The sequence below is a fragment of the Mauremys mutica genome, chromosome 9, assembly GCF_020497125.1.
Source record: "Mauremys mutica isolate MM-2020 ecotype Southern chromosome 9, ASM2049712v1, whole genome shotgun sequence".
NCBI classification, from domain to species: domain Eukaryota; kingdom Metazoa; phylum Chordata; order Testudines; family Geoemydidae; genus Mauremys; species Mauremys mutica.
This window is the reverse complement of record NC_059080.1, coordinates 71,579,112-71,592,305: the sequence shown is the minus strand read 5'-3', so window position 1 is coordinate 71,592,305 and position 13,194 is coordinate 71,579,112. Positions and strand designations below refer to the sequence as shown.

The 13,194-nt window shown below is 40.0% G+C and overlaps 1 long non-coding RNA gene across 2 annotated transcripts; it reads right to left on the bottom strand.

Annotated features, from left to right (window-relative positions):
- Positions 1-306: 306 nt before the first annotated feature.
- LOC123377669 lies at positions 307-12,381 on the bottom strand. Of its 2 annotated transcripts, none has more exons than XR_006582267.1 (3): positions 12,276-12,381; positions 5,606-5,751; positions 307-489 (listed from the first exon to the last, which is right to left on the bottom strand). It is a non-coding gene; the product is annotated as an uncharacterized LOC123377669 (long non-coding RNA). The 2 variants fall into 2 exon arrangements; XR_006582268.1 differs by lacking the exon at positions 12,276-12,381 and adding an exon at positions 5,896-6,028.
- Between the last annotated feature and the right edge of the window lie 813 nt (positions 12,382-13,194).

Below are 13,194 nucleotides of genomic sequence, written 5' to 3'. Positions count from 1 at the left end.
GCTGGATGTGTTAATAGAGCCCTACCTCCATGTTTCTCTACAGATGTGCTGGTAGAGGCAGGGGGAGAAGAGACTGTCTGTGCCCTTTTTCCTTCCCAGCCCATCCACACACGATAAGGCAGAATCCGCTGTCAGTATTTGCATACATTTACACTTATCCCTTCAGTACAGACATAGAGTTCAAAAATCACTGAATAATTCTAATGGGGTAATATTCTATTTTCTTATATAAATATTAATAATTTCTTTTAGAATTTCAACTGAGTGCAAAAGCAGAATTTATTGGATATTTTGTCCCATGTTAGCAGAGGCACAAGGAAGAGAATCTCTGACAACTGTGACCAACAGAAAATTAATTAGGATTCTGAGTCTCTCGTGCTGGTATCTTAAGGCTCTTTGCTTCTTCAGTTTAAATTGTATTAAACCCTTTATTAAACAGAGGAGGCAGCTTGGCACTGAAATCAAGCATACATCTGCATCTGGATTTTCCTATTAAAAATGGATAGAGTAAAAAGAATGTTACATCTTTTTATCCAATATGTTCTAGCCAGGACACAGAAAGCATCATTTCTTTTGTTATGGTTTAGAATTTGGGGGGTTTACCTTCCTTGATCTGCAATGCTTCTTTTAGACGCTTTAGAACATGCTCCTTCCTAATGATTGCCTTTTTTTGTGGGCCCAGATTCATGTTTTTCTTGTATTTTTAATGGGACTGAAATTAACATGGACATTGTTGTTTAACAACAATTTACACAGCTCTGTGCATGTGAAAGCATCTTTGTTTGAACGCCAGTACCATCAACTATGTTATCAGAGCTCTGGGAACAGTGCTGTGTTAGTTAACTTCTGATGCAAAGCCAGATGACAGAGTACTGAACATTGAGCCTGATTCTCCTGACATTTACATGTGTGGAAATTGAGAGCAACTCCCTTTGTCAGTTGAATTAAAACCAGAGGATCTCTCAGAAATGGAGGAAATTATTTGTTTCTTTTCTAAGGACCCAGCTTTGCCCACTGAAATCAATGCAAGTTTTATTATTAACTTATTTGGAACCAATGAAAGAGGTTTAACAACAGTAAGTGATATTTTAAACAATGTTTAACAATAAGTGATATTTAGATTCTAAAAGATGTTTTCCATTACTATTCTAGAGCATGCATTCAGTAGCAAATCTCCTTTTGACTTCGTTTTTGCCAGTTTAAATGAGAGCAGAATCTGGATCAGAGTATATATGCATTTTTCAATAGGAACAATAAAACCAATACTGCAAAAATATTGGCTAGTATAAGGTATGCAAAAATTAAAGCATCTTTAAGTTATTTTGAAAGCAATGGAGTTGTCCTGGATTTAAACCAGTTCAAGTGAGAGAACTGGTGTGTTATCCTTTTAAGACTAACATATATAATCAAGATATTGTTTGAAAATAGAAAATAAATCAAGTAATATAAAAATCATTCAGTCCCATTTTAAATCCTAGACCAGGGGTAGGCAACCTATGGCATGGGTGCCGAAAGCGGCACGCGAGCTGATTTTCAGTGGCACTCACACTGCCCAGGTCCTGGCCACCAGTCCGGGGGGCTCTGCATTTTAATTTAATTTTAAATGAAGCTTCTTAAACATTTTAAAAGCCTTATTTACTTTACATACAACAATAGTTTAGTTACATATTATAGACTTGTAGAAAGAGACCTTCTAAAAACGTTAAAATGTATTACTGGCACATGAAACCTTAAATTAGAGTGAATAAATGAAGATTTGGCACACCACTTCTGAAAGGCTGCTGACCCCTGTCCTAGACTCTAATGCAAAGCATGAAGTCTGGTGGCTTCTAAGCGGGTGGTTGTGGATTCTATCATTTCTGCATGCTGACTTGCAAATTTGAGAGAGAATGGTCTCCTGGCTAAGGGCTTGGCTACACTTACGGTTTGCAGCGCTGGTAGTTTGCAGCGCTGGTCATCCAGCTGTGTAGGAGCAGCACTGGTGTGTGGCCACACTCACAGCTACCAGCGCTGGTGTGTGGCCACATTTGCAACATTTGCAGCGCTGTTGGGAGTGCTGCATTATGGGCAGCTATCCCAGCATTCAAGTGGCAACAACGTGCTTTTCAAAAGAGGGGGGTGGAGGGTGGTGTACTGTGACAGGGAGCGGGGAAGAGAGAGAGAGTGGATTTTTGGAGCCAACACTGTGGGTTAGTTTCCTGGATTGAAAAATCACAAAATGTTCACGAGCCCTTAGTCTTAACTCTTAATTGCAAACAGCCTGCCTCCAACACTCACTCCCTGTGGTGTACTGTGACAGGGAGCGGGGAAGAGAGAGAGAGTGGATTTTTGGAGCCAACAGTTTAGCTTCCTGGATTGAAAAATCACAAAATGTTCGCGAACCCTTGGTCTTAATTGCAAACAGTCAAGCAAACATTCACTCCCTGCCTCTCATTTGATCGTTCACAGCCAGGTACAGATAGCTCCTGTTTGCTGTGATCAGTGTTTGTTTTTTAGATAAGCAGTTCAACGGAGCTCCGATCGGAGTTCACAACAAAACAAAGAGAGGCTGCATAACAAAATAAAGAGAGTAATTTAGTTAAAAGCTTTCTGGGATATCTCCTTATTCCCTGGAGGCCAATAAAAGCGCTGGTGTGTGTCCACACTTGATGAGCAGCGCTGGATCAGCAGCGCTGCAATCGCTACACCCCAACCTGGCCAGGTGTACAGCCAGCGCTGCAGCCAGGGAGTTGCAGCGCTGGATGTGCCTTGCAGGTGTGGACGGTTACTAATTGCAGCGCTGGAAAGCCTCTACCAGCGCTGCAACTTGCAAGTGTAGCCAAGCCCTAAGGCATTGGCCTGGGACTTGGGAAATCTGGGTTTAATTCCCAGCTCTCTCACAGACTTCTCCTGGGCAACTCTCTTAGCTTGGCATATGCCACCTCTTTGAAAAGCTCAGCCCTAATCTTTCTGTGCCTCAGTTCCACCCCTGGTAGCTAAGGGAAATAATACTTCCATTCCCACATCCTTTATCTATCCTGTCTACTTAGAATGTAAGCTCTTCAGGGCAGGGACTCTCTTACTAGTTGTTTGTACAATGCCTCGCATAGTGAGGCCCCAGCCTCCACTGGGGGATTTAGGCACTAGCATATTACAAATGATATTGATCATATATTTCACTTCAACAGCTATATTGGGTATAACTTCCCAGTCAATCTGTGCATCTTTCAGTCATATCAAGGGCATACAGTACAGAGTGTCCATGCGTGTTTGAGCAGCATGTTTTCTTTTACATAAGGATTATCAAGATGCAGCACCCATTAATTGGGTAAGATAATGTTAAGAGACAGTCATAACACCGTTGCTATTGTAAAGAAACTACTGCTTTGTTTTTGCAGTTGATGGGAACAGAGAAATAGTTATGTGGTGGTGGGGAACATCTGGATATTGAAATGTTTGTCTGAAACAAATTTCTATGAGCTCTTCTGCAAAGTACCTGGATTAATATCCCACTTTCTCACCACACAACTATGCATCCTGCAGTTAAACAGAGGGAAAAGAGCACTGTCAACTTCTGTCCTTTCTGAAGCCTTGCAGCTGCTGTAGTCTGTGCTTTAAAACTGTTGCCAAAAAGCCAGGACAGCCCTAGAAGCACTGAGTGTGAGAACAGAGAGATGAAGCTACTATACTCCTGTGGAAAATAGCTTTTCTTTTTACATTAACAAATTCCAAGTATAACCAGTGGTTTTGTATGATACTGATTTACAGTATGGTTGTGCCAACGGTCTAACGAGTACTGAGCAAATCAAACAGCACATTTGCCAAATAGCATGAATACTGCCCCTACTGGTTAAGAAAAATATTTCCACATATCAAGTGGAATATATGTAATTGCTGAATTACAATTACAGAACCAGTTTCTCCTCCCTTGGTTTTCACACCTCAGCTGCTGGAACAGGACCTCATCCTCCCTGATTGATCTAACCTCGTTATCTCTAGCTTGCTTCTTGCTTGCTTATATATACACACCTGCCCCTGGAAATTTCCACTGCTTGCATCCGAAGAAGTGGGTATTCACCCACGAAAGCTCATGCTGCAAAACGTCTGTTAGTCTATAAGGTGCCACAGGATTCTTTGCTGCTTCTACAGAACCAGACTAACACGGCTACCCCTCTGATGCTGATACATGGGAGTTCACAAATCATGGTGGGATTTCGGGTTAGAAAGAGATTTCCAAGTGTCATGAGATCATTCCAGTGACGAGATACAGGGCTAGAGCCTCAGATGCACTCAAGAGAGTGAGAGTTGGTTGCAGCCCCAGTGCAGTTTAGAGCAGCCTTTTGGCTACTCTGACTATACTGTTGGCTCTGGCTCACAGGGGCTGGTACACCATTTATACTGACATATACATATGTGAAATTTCTGTTATTAATATTTTATTTATACAAGTCAAAATTTTCAAACCCGGATGCTTAAAATTGGACACCTAAATCCATATTTAGGCACCTAAATATAAGTGACCTGATTTTCAGAGATGCTGAGCATCCATTAATCCCACTGGTCATCTTCCTGTTGAATATGAGTATTCCCCCAGATTATTTCCCCCGATTAGTACCTGTGTTTTCTTAACCATTGTGATGTTAGACCCCACAGGACAGATTAGGCACTATTCAAGGGATGATGAGGGGTGTAGCCAACTGATGCATACCCCTTGCCCACCATTCAGCTGCACTTTAATAGGTAGAGAGGCTGACGAGACTAATCAGAGTGGTGCAACTGACTTAACTACCCTTGCTTTATGCCCAGAGGTGGAAATACAGCACCCATTTTACACCTGTAACCCTTACTGCCTTGCACCTTGCATAGTAATACAGGCCTCAGCTCAGCAAAGCACTTTAGCACACGCTTAAATCCATCCCTATTCAGCAAAGCACATAAGAGCACATGTTGAAGTACTTGGCTGAATTCAGGGCCATATGCCTATGCAAAGAGAGTGTAAAGTGATACCATTCAGATCTGGGAGCATTTTACCTCCACTTTGCATAGGTGTAACTGACTCCACAAGGGACAAGACAGTAGAAAATCAGGCCCATCTATTGCAGTTACACAAATCTGAATGCTAGGTATGAATAAAGACAGAATGATATTACTTTACATATGGCAGAATGAGGACTTCTTTAGTTTATCTCTGTAGCAGTCTCTACGTTTTGTCTGAAAATGCTCTGGCAGTGATCTCTGCCGCTAGTGCCTCCTCTTGGAAAAGGGTTTGGAAATACTTGTAAGTTTCTATTTCTTGTCAATTTCTAAGACTTTCTAGAAATATTTTAGTTTCTGATTCACTTTAGGTATGGCTTGTATCCAAACCACAAATCTCTAAACCCAGGGAATAACATTTAATTTTGAAAATTCCAAACTTGACAAGGAAAGAACTATAAAGATCTTATAAAATATTATTTGAAATTTCATTCTTTGCTAGATGAAAATGTTGTATGTTATTGGTATGTGGTTTGATATTATTCCCACTTTATCACTTTGCAACTAGTGCCTTTGGTACTAGTCCATAAATTGTTCATTATTCTATGAATAGTGAAGCTTCATGTAAACTAAAGCACAGAACGTCACTTACTGTAAGCTTAAAAGCCTCCAGACTGCATGCAGCATAAGTGTGCACAATTTACTGAAATAGCATAAATTCCTCAGGGTATGCAGTAGACTCTGCTCAGCTTCCTCACTCTCAGCAGCCCTCTGATGTGTGGAACAGCTACAAAGAAACTGCAAAGTGAAAGGTGAGAAGAAAGATAGGGTGTATGCTTCTTCTCAGGGAGAAATACAGCATTGCATTCATTCCTTTGGAATGCCATTTTCACACCTACGCCTGCTTTCTTTGGTAACTGGCCAAAGCAAACCTATACTGACCTGCATTCATTATGAATATGGTTTGGCTGGTGGTGGGAAGTGTCACTTTTCCTACATTACTGTACATAAATTAAATCCTTCCCTTAGTCCTCCTCTAGTCATTCCCTGATAAGAAGAGGCCATCTCTGAGCACTTATCGCTATAAAAGAAACAGAGCAAAACACAAATATAATGATTTCACATGCTACGAATCATAACAGCAAGTGTACATCTGTGCATGTCAGCATCTCGGAGCAATCCCGTCCAGTCCTATAGTCAATGAGGCAACTAGAAGGCAAGAATTAAAAGTGTTTAATGGCAACGAAAAGCACTACGACTTGTCCTGGGATATGATCATTTGTAAATGATGATGATAAATATACAGTATATAATTAAAAGTAATGAGTCAAATCAGTACATCAGCCAAGCAATTCAAATATCTGTGTAGCTGGGTTTGTATTTTCATACCACTAACAACCCAGACCCAAGTAAGCAGATTCAACACTTAAAAAAAATCTTATAATATTTTTTGCAGCAGAATTCCCTAGCAATGAGCTTTTAGCATCGGCTCTCCCTTGTCCCCCATTGAATATATACTCAGTAGATTCTTAGATCTCCAAGTCAGGGAATAATGATATAGGGCTGGTTGAAACAGGAGTCATGATGCTTTTGCCCCACTTTTTAATCTAGACCACAATTCCCCCCACCCCAATAAGTCTGAATGGCATCCAGACCCTGTTCAAATCACACAATCATTTTCTCACAATGGGAGCGAGGTCAGACCTACTCATAGGACACAATGTATGTTCTATAACTAAACACTGCAAGCTGTCAGAGCAGGGCTGGCGCTACCATTTTTGCCGCCCCAAGCCAAAAAAAAAAAGCTGCTCAGACTGCAGAAGCAAAAAAACAAAGCCGCTTGGACTGCCGCCCGAACTACCAAAAAAATAAAAAATAAAAAAACCCCAATGCCGCCCGAACTGCCGAAGTAAAAAAAAAAAAGCCGCTTGGACTGTGCCACCCCAAGAATGGACGGAATGCCGCCCCTTAGAAAGTGCTGCCCCAGGTACGTGCTGCCTCCACTGGTGCCTGGAGCTGGCCCTGTGTCAGATCAAGGCTCAAATTTGTAAAGATATTTAGGCAGCTAAAAATGCAGCTAGATGAACTATTCAAAAGCGCTTATGCACCTAACTCCCGTGGGAGTGCCTAAGCACTTTTGAAAATTCCACTAGGCATCTATCTGCATTTTTAGGTGCCTAAAAAGTTTTTAAAAGGAGGCCGCAAGCCATTACCTATGCAAGCACGAGGAGTGCACCTCCAAAGCAGACTCCTCATGTGGTAGGGCTGACTCATCAGGGGCAGCTTCAGAACCATCACTGTCACAGTAACATTCATTCCTTTGCAGCTCTATCTGTTCAGTTTGACTTATCCACAAACAAAGAGCTAAAGCTTCCTGGGAATCTATATGGAATTCAGTTTTTTTTTAAAGGCTTCTCTTGTGTACCAGATTTGAGAAGAAGTTTAGTGGTAGCAGATTTTTTTCCCCTAATAATTCTGGCAGATAATAGCGATGTTTATTTTTAAGCATTTCCCCTCGACCCTCATTTTTATCAATTTATATTTTGACAGCTTTGTGAAATTATGGGTTTAAAACATTTTTTCTATTTTTATCAATTTAAATATTCATAGTTGTGGGAAACTATAGGGAAGTCAGCCAATAATTATTTTATTATGCACAGCTCCAGATCCACTAACACCAGAGCTGACTGCTTTAGTGGTGCTGTATGCAGCACTCATGCAGCATTCATTACAACATGTTTTATATACATTAAGGTGGGACTCTAATATTTTTTCAAGCAATGTTTTTCTAACTTTGCCCCTCTGTAATTTTCAATTATTATAGATGGAAATATTTTTCATAGGTTTGTGTGCTTATGGGGAAATCGGCATTTAGCAATAAAAATCTAATCTTTCCAAGCCTACAGATACTGCAATAACCACATGTACAGTCACAGACATTCTCCTGAAGGTATCAGTCTACAGAACAAAAGTGTCTGGTTAGACTTAACCTGCTGTGCTACACCCTCTATCTGTGACTGGCACTTCCAATGGGAAGCTGACAGTCTCCAGATTCTAGTACCTCTCTACTGGAGATTTCTGTTAGACACATGCAAGGCTCATTCTATACTGCTCCTTGCTTACTAGCAGTACCTCTTTATCACTTGATTTCAAAGAGGTATTTCTGGTTTGTTTGTGTTTTTACAGCTCTTGACATGAAAGAATTCAGAAACATTATTTCAAGAACAAACCAACATGAGCTCATCAATACTAAAATATGATGAAAAAGCAATATAGTTTGGTTGCTATGCAAAATTCAGAGTTTACAACAGTAACTACATTGTAGTATTTAGGATACTATGGTCATATGCCACTCTAGAACAGGGAAATAAGAATGTGGAAATGTGGTTCTATGGTGACTATATCAACAAGGCCAACCGACGGCTCTCTAACACCAGCTACTATAAAGAACTCAGAGAAGACCCCACACCACAATTCACAAGGAATTTAAGGATATAATCAAATCCTTCCCCAAACAACTTCAAGAGAAACTCTACATTCTCATCCCCCATTAATCCTCCTCAGGGACCTTCTTCATGCTTCCCATAATACACAAACAAGGGAACCCAGGCAGACCAATTCTATCTGGCCACAGAGCTCTTACTGCCGGAATAACAGGACTCATAGAAACCATCCTCAAACCACTCACCTGACAAAGGGTCAGTTTACTCTAGGACCCAACCAACTTCCTTCAGAAACTCTACAACATTAACAACTGCCTCAGAATGCTATCCTTGCCACCGTGGATGTCACCTTCCAGTACACCAACCTCCTTCACCATGGTGGCATCACTGTCTGCCTCAAATATTTACAAGATAATGGACAACCCTCAGATATTCACCCCAAACACATCGCCAAACTCATCCATTTCATCCTTACCTATAACAACTTTACATTCAACAATAAACACTAGGATGCTTGCATTTTTCCTCAGAGCCCATACCACACACATATCTCTATTGAAAATCTCCCCCAAACAGCAGACACACCACTCCAGAGGTGATAGTCAGTCTTCTCCAGGCTTAGTCAATCCTTGGTCTCTGCTGAGATGTCAACAGGGTTTTCAAATGGTGAGTTTTGTGATGCGGATACTTGTTCACTATGAATTAAACTGAGACCACCAACATGAAATGAGCTAAAGATCTGTCAATATCCAATAGCCCATATTTGAACTGGTACTAGGCTCTATGTACCATTGCAATTGCATACTGCTATAACAATCTGCTGTATCGTCTCCCATCTGCTCATCATCTTTGAACTCATGAGAGTGAAGTGATGCTACATTAGACTTGTTCTATATTTCCATTATATCTAGTCACTGACTGACATGCCGTAGAAACTATTTATATATTATTTCAGGTAATTTATTCTGTTAATTGTCTTTGAGTAGTTCATATTATCCAAACATGCATCGACTTAACAAATGACAACAGGAATAAATCTACATTACTAGAGGTACTGACATTAAATTGGTTGTCCAAGAATTCAATATAGCTCAAGGTTACTGGGGCACAACTAGAACATGTACAAAGAAATTGAACCACTGCTACTTAATCCATTGTCATAAATCTCATCATTTCCAATCCACATCTCAGTGAACCATTTTTAATTGTGTAGAACTGCAAAACTTTTTCTAACATCATATAGCAAAAGTGGCAAACACACAAAAATAATAATTCTATTAAAATTGCCTGCATGGATGCATCTCTCATCAGAAAAGGTTACCTACTGCAAACCTAACTAGCGTACTGATGAGCGCAGCTAATTAGTGAGGTGCCTTTAATCTTGATGGACCATTAACAGCTGACAATGAGCCTTTGTGTTAGGAAAGGCAGGATATCTAAATTCAGCATGGGCTTCCAAGCCAGGAAGGGTTTCTGATGGACAGGGATGGCTTCAGGGCTGAATTCTAAAGCACTGATAATAAGTGAGAAATTTAGAAGTGTGTGAGTGAGATGCACAGATACCTTCTAGCTGAAGGTCTGAACACAGCTGTTTCTGGAGTTCAAGTGTGCCGTGTGTGTGAATTGTATTTCTGCTACCCTAAATCCCTATTCAAGAATGCACACATCTTTAGTATACTATTAACGTATGTGATTGCATAGACAGAAAAGGTGGGTGAAGTAGTATCTTTCTGTTGGTGAGAGAGAGAGAGAATCTTTCAAGCTACACAGAGCTCTTCATCAAGTCGAGGAAAGATACTCAGAATGTCACAGATAAATAAAAAATTGAACAGATAGAATATGTGCCAACTACTTATGCTAAACTAAGAGACCATTCAAGGTGAAGTCGCCTGTTAACACCCCTCCAGAACTCCAGAAACAGCTGTGTTCAGACCTTCAGCTAGAAGGTATCTTTGCATCTCACAGGACAAAAAGGGGAGTTAGTGGTTATGGATCATTGTAATAAGCCATAAATCCAGTCTTTTTATAAAGACCATGATTTTTAGTATCAAGCAAAATTACCAATTTAAGCTCCCAGGCTCATCTTTTGATATCTGAGCGGTCAGATATAGAGTAATCATTTTGTGAAAGTGTTCCCCCATGGTGATGTAGTGGTTTTGTCTTTTATCATTTCCCTGTGTGAGTTCATTTGAGAGTGTAGTGACTGTCTAGTTTCACCCACATCGTTTTCATTGGAGCATTTAGTGCACTGGATGAGTTACACCACGTATTGTGATAGACATGTGTAGGACCCAGGGATCTTTGAAAGGTGTGTTGTGGGGGGTGTTGATTATTATAGCAGTGGAGATATGTCCACAGGTTTTGCGTCTGTTGTTCTGGCTCAACACTTCCAAATGATGAGCCTTTCTCAGCTCTGAAGAAGAGCTCAGTGTAGCTCTAAGTTTTGTCTCTCACCAACAGAAGTTGGTTCAATAGAAAATATTACCTCACCCACCTTGTCTTTCTGATATCTTGGGACCAACACGGCTACAACAACACTGTGATTGCATAGTTATTTGTTGCCCATATGCACAGAGGATGGATTTTTTTTCCTAAACAGAAAAACATACGTAGCTGGGTACAGCATGGGGTCTCACAGATACTAATGGGGGGAAATAACTTAAATTAGCAGGACAGATTAAAGTCTGTAACATGAAAAGCAATAAATAAATGCAAAAGGTCAAATCCAGCCACTCTGGTGGTGCTAAGGTGAAGGTACTTTCCACCCTAAAACATTTGAACAAGAAGTGGGCATAATTTGACTGGCTTCACTATGGAGTGCAAGTGGTGTGGGTAGACTCCAGAAGTGCTTGCATTACTAATGAGGCACAGATAGATGGCACAGCACCAGGAAGAAAGTGCTGCTGGGGTGTTTTGCACGGTCACTGCTTAGCACATACCCCTTATTTTCTCTGGGTGCGCTATTGCTAGGCAGGAATAATACACCTGGACACTGGAATTTTTATTTGTCCTTGTAGCAAAAATATAAAATAAATCAACATCTTCTCTGCTATGACATTTTGATATTACTACAGTATTTCCTGTGCTTTGAAAAGGGAATAGTCCAAAATCAAGATAAGGCCAAATATCATTTGGGGGCAAGGGTAATTGTAATTGTTTTGTAATTGTAGAAATTGCAATGCTTGAGGTAGCAATGGTATTATTTACAGACAAAACCCCTTTTCTCTGTCATTATTTGCAGGACTGGTTATTATTTACTGAGGGCCATCAGTTAGTTCAGGAGTTGGCACACAGAAGAAGCTACAATCCCTATCTTCAGGAGATTACAATCTGAATCCGCCACAGACCACACAGCTCAGACACTCATGAAATATTACATTCAATGCACTGATAGATAAATCCCCAAAGACTTAACAACATCAGTTTGGATTTTTTCTGCCACTTATCTTAACCCATTGGATAAGAACAGGCTCTCATCAGATTTTGTTTTGTTTTTGATACCTTAGTATTGGTTCTAGCCAGGTAAAAACTAATACTTCAATAATAGTCCCTATGACAGAGTATGTTCATTCACTTGTGTTGCTAGCCAAAACCAGGTGCAGGGACAAAAAGAAACAACAGAAAGTTACGTCAAGTTATTCAAATATCAAAAGAAGTTTTGGGAGGGGGGGTCCCAATTCCAGGTTTAGGGAACGATTCAGATCAGCTTATTTTCTCTGAATTAGTTTGCCCTTCACTGCTGAAATGATCCAAAGCAGGATGAAAACTGATCACAGACATAATGCAAATCTATTATTTTTAGTTATCATGGGTCAGACCTTCAGCTAAGGATCCAGCCCCACAATTCTAGCACCTTGCAAACAATGCTTAAATACTCACTAGAACAACAACTGTTCTATTGTATCCCTCTGATGTTTCTGGAAAATTCCAGCCTTAACCTTTCCAACAAAAGGACAAATGCATAAAGGTCTTGTTTTTGTTTCCATGGTAACACTTCTGACCTAAGCATAGAATTCTTCCTTGAAAGTATAGCTGAAAAGTACTTGCAGCTCTAAAGATCATCTAGTATATTCATGTATACTGCCTTCTCTTCATTTTGAATGCTTGGTGGTACTGTACTCTCATAAATTTGATATTTATTATAGCAAATAACCATTATTCAAAACACTTGTGTTCTGCATATTAAGAATAATTAAACACCAAGTTGTGAGTTGAATACTCCATCTTTCCTAATGCTATCAATGATGCCTAATAAATCAAAAGCATGATCTTGCTGAATTTCTACTCTATCTGATCCTGTATATTCTCTGTTGTCTCCTATAGCCTCCTCAATTCCACTTCAATTTCTAATTCTTTTCAGACAGAGCATGATATACATTAATGCATAAAGGTCATCTATCGTTGCATTACTTTACTAACATCAATAATGTCCAAATATGAAGCCAACTTTATCTGAGTGTTTACAATGCCTAGAACGATTGTATATGAGTAAATCATATTTAAATTACAATATGATTAATATTTTTGCCCTAAATCAACAAGCATTAATCACACAAGGGAAATAAATTTGGTATATCCCATTCCCATTTCCTAGAGTAGTGTTCTGCTTTTCAGAAAAGCAGACTTTGACTCCTTCAGGGAACTGATGGGCAGGATCCCCTGGGAAAATAACATGAGGGGGACAGTAGTCCAGGAGAGCTGGCTGTATTTTAAAGAAGCCTTATTGAGGTTGCAGGAAAAAAACATCCCGATGTGTAGGGAGAATAGTAAATATGGCAGGCGACCAGCTTGGTTTAAC